This window comes from Grammomys surdaster, unplaced genomic scaffold (genome assembly GCF_004785775.1).
Source record: "Grammomys surdaster isolate TR1022 unplaced genomic scaffold, NIH_TR_1.0 170, whole genome shotgun sequence".
NCBI lineage: Eukaryota > Metazoa > Chordata > Mammalia > Rodentia > Muridae > Grammomys > Grammomys surdaster.
In genome coordinates this window covers 10,314,653-10,321,392 of record NW_021604618.1, presented here as the reverse complement: position 1 = coordinate 10,321,392, position 6,740 = coordinate 10,314,653, and positions in this window count along the sequence as shown.

The window sequence follows — 6,740 nt, the reverse complement described above, 5'->3', positions numbered from 1 at the left end:
ATTTGCATTACAAAGAGAGATGCAAAAGTAATAAAGTAAGGAAGAATTTAGAGGTAAAAAATAAAAAAGCAGTCTATGGCATTATTTCACCCTGGACTCACTAATGGAGGTATGGCACAATTAAGACCATTATTTATGCTACATTTTATCAAACAGAAGTTTCTCATTTTCATATGATTGTGTAAAACAAGATCCTTTTCATACCTATAAAGGAATTTCAAGCTGTCTGACAGTTATTATTGTAATACCCTTCATTTCATTAAATTTAATATTATTCTGTCTTTGACTTGCATACATCAAATGGTTTTCAATTTGCCCTCAGGCACCCATTTAGGCCGGACAATGTGTCATGGAAATAGATACACAGAAAATAAATAATTCAATTTAGCTGAACAGGCTTACCTAGATTCTTGGAATATCCTGTTTTCAATAAGTATCACTGAGTTTACCTAAACATGAAATTACAATAGTAAATTACATAGACTATCTCATTCGCTTAATACACACACACACACACACACACACACACACACACACACACACACACTTTCTTAGAAAGTCAAAGATAATAACTTGAAAAGAAGGAAGAGTAATCCAACCAAAGGCTAAAGGATAGCTCTGTGTTTGCCTCACAAGCATGAATTAGTATGTTCCATCTCTCAGAATCTTTATAGAAATACCTGCTATGGTGACACAAGCTTGTAATTGATCACTAAGGAGGTAGACATAGAAGGACCCCTGGGTTTGTCAGCTTGTTAGTCTAACCTAATGACTAAGACCCAGTATAAGCACGAGACTCTGTCTCAATGGAGGTATTTAGCTGATTCTAAGCATGATACCCAAAGTTGTCCTATGGCCTCTATGTTCACATGTATCCATGTATCTGAACACACATGGATACACATGCACTCATGAAAATACTTAAAAACAAAGTTGGTCTATATTTCTCTATGTGAATATGCATCCACACACGTACATGAGTACACAGGGACATACAAATACAAATACATAACAACAACCTACTTATCTATACCCTATCATAGATAGGATATAATTAAAATTTTAAAGTGCACTAGTTAGTGGTCCATTTAAGCATGCTTGGAAATATGTGGCTCTCTTGATTTGAATAGCACTTTAAATTTTCATGGATATTTTAGTGGATTTGAAAACTTTTACTCTTCAGTATGTGATTTTTTTTCTGTGCCATGCCAGTTTAGAAAGTTCTGAGTCTATATTACATCCACACTTCCAGCTACTAACTGTGAGTTCTTACATCCAGCAGCCTTCCATATCATGGAGATGGAAAGCTCAACCCTAATTACAGAAAGTCTCACAATTATTTTTATATTTGAGTGTTCCCAAAACACTCAAAAATTTTGGGAACACTCAGACACACCCGCTGCATTTAAGAGAGAAAAATAAAGATAAAATATAAACACTTTCCAGAAAAAATATTTAATAACAAATAATGCAAACTTGTAAGCTTGATTAAAATGTAGCTGTTTTGGTTAGTATATGTGTTAAATAATTTTTTTACTCAGATTTGTGCTTTTTCTGGCCATTTTATAGAGACAGAACACCACATAGCAGTTAGCATTGAACTCATTGAAAATTTCATTCATTATCTCAGGAAACACAAGTAGAAGCTAGGCATGGCCGTACATGCCTCTAATCCCTCTCAAGTAACTTGAAGGTTAATCTGGGCAACATAGACAGACAGACAGGCAGGCAGGCAGGCAGGCAGACAGGCAGACGACAGAAAGGTAAGCAAAAGAGAAAGTGGGCATGAGAGAGAGAGAGAGAGAGAGAGAGAGAGAGAGAGAGAGAGATCTCATCAATTGTCAATTAAAACCAAGCCCATTATTTAAGGTACTGCAATACAAGGGTATTTATTGTGACTACTTCTTTCTTTTCCTTTTCTTTTTTTTTTCTTTGACTTAGAATTATTTAATTCCAAACCTGTTCAAATTAAGTAGAATCCCCCAAATAAATGCTTTATTGGTGTGGATGGTGCTTCATCTCCCTCCTTGGAACCCCAGAGGAAGAGCTTCCCCTGAGCAGTTTAGAAATGCCTGAGTGAGAGGCAGTCTGCACTCAGCTTGGATGCGGGCAGTGACTCAATGACAGAAATCCATCGTTAGTCTTTGTTGTCTTCCCTGTTTCTGCCCATTTTCCAATTTTGTTCTTCCATTTTGTGTTGCTTCTCTATCACTTCAATAATTGTTTTTATTAAAATAACCAGTGAATTATAAATTATGTGAATTATATCTTATCCCTATAAAATTTGCGTACTGTGGTCTCTATGAAGCAAATAAGCAACAATGTTTAATTTACAACTAAATGTCCCAAAGAAGACTGTGGGAAAACATTAGATGTTTAAAAGATCCTGCATCACTCATCACCAAGTGTTAGCTTGCAGACCCTTCCTCTGCAATCTGCCAGAGGGTCTGGCTCACAGCACAGCAGTCATTGTGCGGTAAATAAAGTACGATGATATATCAGAACATACTTCCTGCCTTGTTTTAAGATATCCATGTCAATCACAAGGTTAGGTTCAAAGCTGAGACCTGTTGAGACTGTCAAAAGGAAAGGGCCTTGGTTAGATTTATGAACTAAAAACTACATCTGACCCCCAAAGACCAGCTGTTTCCAAAATAGACCGCCTCAGGGAGAGCTTGGGGTTTTAGCTAGTAAACGGAGCCTCTGCTCTCAGGCACTGAGGCTAAGTCCCGAAGGAACAAATATCCAGTCACTTAGATAAGGGTTTGGATGACAGAAAGGCAGAAGTCAGCTACAGACAAGCTAAATGAATGCTGAAACAGCCATTTTCTGAATCGAATGATCATTTCAAACGGCTCCTCATTGGCTTCCCTACTTCCTGATCCTGAATCCCTCTCCACAGAGAGTTCTGAAATGTGAATTTACACATATAAATCCTTTACTTACGGCTCCTCAAAGGTGGTTCACTACATTTGTAACAAAATCTTAAGTCCTCAAAAGGGTCCGGTCTACCAGCAACAAGTGTACAAGTTACTCCATCCATTTGAGAAAACTTATCAATAAAGTTTGGCCACTCTTTGCCTTAGCAATAACAGCAACAACTGACTCTCCTATTAGTTTGTATGCCATAATAATGAATAACTATATTCTCCCAAAGGCATATACAAGAACGTCTGCTATGATTCATAATGTTCTAACTAGAAGAGTCCTGTTAGGAGCAGAATGCATACATGAAAGGGTAAAATATGGAATAGCAGGCTATACCGCAATAAAAGGTAGTAAACAAAGATGGACTGGGGGAAGGAGGTAAATATGAGCAAAAACATCTCAAAAAGTTAATACACTGATATTTAAAAATAATAAACTAGAACATACAACAAAAATAACCCTCACAGACTTTCAGTTCTGCAAAAGGAACCAGCAAGATTTATACTAAGGACTGGTTTTCATGGCACTATTTGCCCTCTTCTTAAAGCAAAAACTAACAAGGAAGTAAAGGGAAAACATTGCATCCTCCATCCTCAAGCTTATGACACTAAACACAGGGGAGCTGTCCCCACGGCAGCTATAGGGCACGTGGATTATGCCACCAGATGAGCATGAGACTAGTGTGGTGGAGCATGTTCAAACCTCCGGAATCTCGGAGATTTGCGACCACAGCAGGGGGGTCTGCCCCCTCCCGGCCTCCATGCCTACTCTGGAACATGTAACCACAACCCTCACAACTAAGGTGACTATAGGCAGTCAATCACATGGCACAGTGCCTGAATTGCCTCTTTATGCTAATGAGGCATCTCAATAGTCTTAGCCTTCAGCCAATGACCTTCTCTTCCTGAATACTGTCACACCCTTCCCCAAATTTATAAATCCCTGGATCACCTCTAATAAAATGTATGCATTCAAATTCACCCCCAATAAAACAGTATGAACAAGCAAAGATCGTGTCAGAGAGCTGCTTCATTAGAGATCACTATGGGGAAGGCCTATACCTAAAAGAGCTGCAACACTAAGATTCCTGAAGAAGGCCTCTCTTTTTCCTCTCCGCTGGCACTCACTCTCAGTCAACGGGGATCCTACTCATCCAGGCCCTGCTCTCCCCTTCCAGTCTGGGTACAGGAGTGCTCTGATGCCCAGAAGGGAAACGGGGACTATGGACTCCAGTCCCAGACTTCGCCTTGTCCTCCCTGAGACAGTGTATCCTTGGTGCCTGGACACTGACAGAGGAGAGGCAGCCCACAACATTCAGGGGTTAGAATAGAAGCTTCATTTAGAGATATGATTGATTATATCATTATTTGTTAATGATTAAGTTAATATCCAGTCTATTGTCTCCCACAAAGTTAGGGGAAACAAGTCTGAAAGTCCCAAGCCTCCTGTCATGCCTTGGCTGTCCTGATACCAACTCCATCCAGGAAGCCCAGATACAAGACATCTCCATAACATGTACAAGACACCTTCACTCCAGAAATTTGAAATGTCTTAGAAACCTTCTCACGGTAAAAACTTAGCACTAAGACCAAACACATAAGAAATTCCTATCACTTCTATTATTGTAGGCATTACAAGGTTTAGAAACTATGCTTCAAGACCTGTGAGCAGAAGTCAAATATATTCTTATTACATCTCAGGGTAGATAAAACAAACCTGCTTCCCCTAAGATCTGTTGTAAGTATTTCAAAAGTATTTTCCAAAGTCAGTGAAGTTGAAAGAGTGTAAAGTTTGATACTGGTCACAGCATTTACTGCTGAAGTGACCCTCAAATACCTTACTAATGATGTTGACCTGGTTCTGTCATGCCTGTTGAATGATACAAGGGGGACTAGCTGACATGGTACATGCAAAATTATTCCACAAAGTATACAGTTGTGATCTATTCCATCAACATTATCATAATGAAAACTTACAAGGTCTTTCTCCATACTTCAGAAAGCTGTCCACTAGTATGTTCATATTCCTTAAGCACACAGATAAGGGTTGCCATGGAGCTAAGCATTGCTCATGATACATTGTCACTTAAATGTAATATTATCCAAGACAGATCCAAAATCTGACAACTTTAATTGGAAGGTGTGATCTTTGAATTTGTCCTGAAGGCAACTTTTGGCTAGGAAATATAACTTAGTAATATAAGACATGTCAGAATTTAGGTCTAGGCAGGGACTTTCTAAATAGGATTCTAGTCATTAATGAAATAATCCTACAGTCAACAGATGGGATTAGAATGTTTTTGCATGGCAATGGAAATTGTTAGTTGGGTGAAGAATCAGCTTACAGAATGGGAAAAAAACCTTCAATCAGAAATATGATTAATACCTAGAATACAAAAAAAATTAACAACAACAACAACAAAATCAAACAATGCAACCAACAAATAAACTAACAGGATAAACAGTTTTCAAAGGAAAAATCTAAATTAAAACTATAAATTTCATCTCACACCAGTAAAAATGGCAGTCACTGAGAAACTAAATGTAACAACAAATGTTAAAGATGTGATGGGACTCTTAAACAAATCCAGCCACTACCGAGATAGGTATAAATGCCCTACCCTCACCAAAAACAAAGACAACCCAAAACTAAATCTACTCAACAATCTAGCTGTACCATACCTGAGCATCTGTGCAACAATGCTCTCAGTTTGCTACAGCATGTCACAACAGTTAAGTTATGGAACCAACATGGATGTCCACCAACAGGGAATGGATAAAAGAGATGCGAATGGTTTTGTTTTCAGCCATATGGAGTTTCATTGCTTGTGTGATAGTGGATGCAACTGCAGCTAGTAAAACCTATGTCCAGTTTCTTCCCATTTATGGTCCCTCAATTATTATAGAGACATGAAACTCATGCATCCATGCATGATATGACATTGGAAGCAAAACTATCTTGGGAAACAATGGTGACTAACATGGGCAAGGAAGGAGAAGAAGTGAAGAGAAGGGAAATGTACAATATATAAGTGTGATTGTACAACATATCAGTGTGTTTGTACAACATGTAAGTGTGTTTATATAATATATAAGTGTGTACAATATATAAGTGTGTTTGTACAATATTGACATGTGTGAAAGTGTCTCTATGTAACACGGCATCACGTACAATGAATTCATATAATGAAAGTTTTAAAAAAGAGAGAGTAAGCAAATAAAACCTTAAGTGTCATAGGAGTTTCTGGAAGGACACTTGCCAGAGTACAGAGTTTGCAACTTCTTCAGGGGAACAGATTGAGATAACAAACATAAAAGATCCAACATCAGGCACCCCTTGCTATATGTTATCTCAACTATTAAATTCATTTCAGCTAAATTCCAAAGGTGTTCTCTTTAACATTTTAATAATGTTAAGAAAATGTCATCTTAAAGCTACAACAAAATATAGTACTATTGGGTTGCATGCAGAGAAAAGGTTACACCTTTGCCTCCAGCAGGCCTCCCACATCCCAGCCTTGTGCTCCTGTCTCTGCTTTATCACTCCTGGTCCCTCTCTATGTTCTCTGTTTTGTCCTTCATATTCTTACCAATGATTTTTCCTTTTTAAAAATAGATATCACTAGCTAAATGTAATGACTCTTTTCTACCAAGCATGAACTAACTGGTACTATTAAACAGTAGAGACAAATTTGGTGTCTGAATCTGCTCAACTGTTACAGCTCATACCAGAAAGGGTCATTCCTCATAGCCAGAGATGGATAGTCACAGAAGGATAGCCAGAGATGGATAGCCACAGAAGGATAGCCAGAG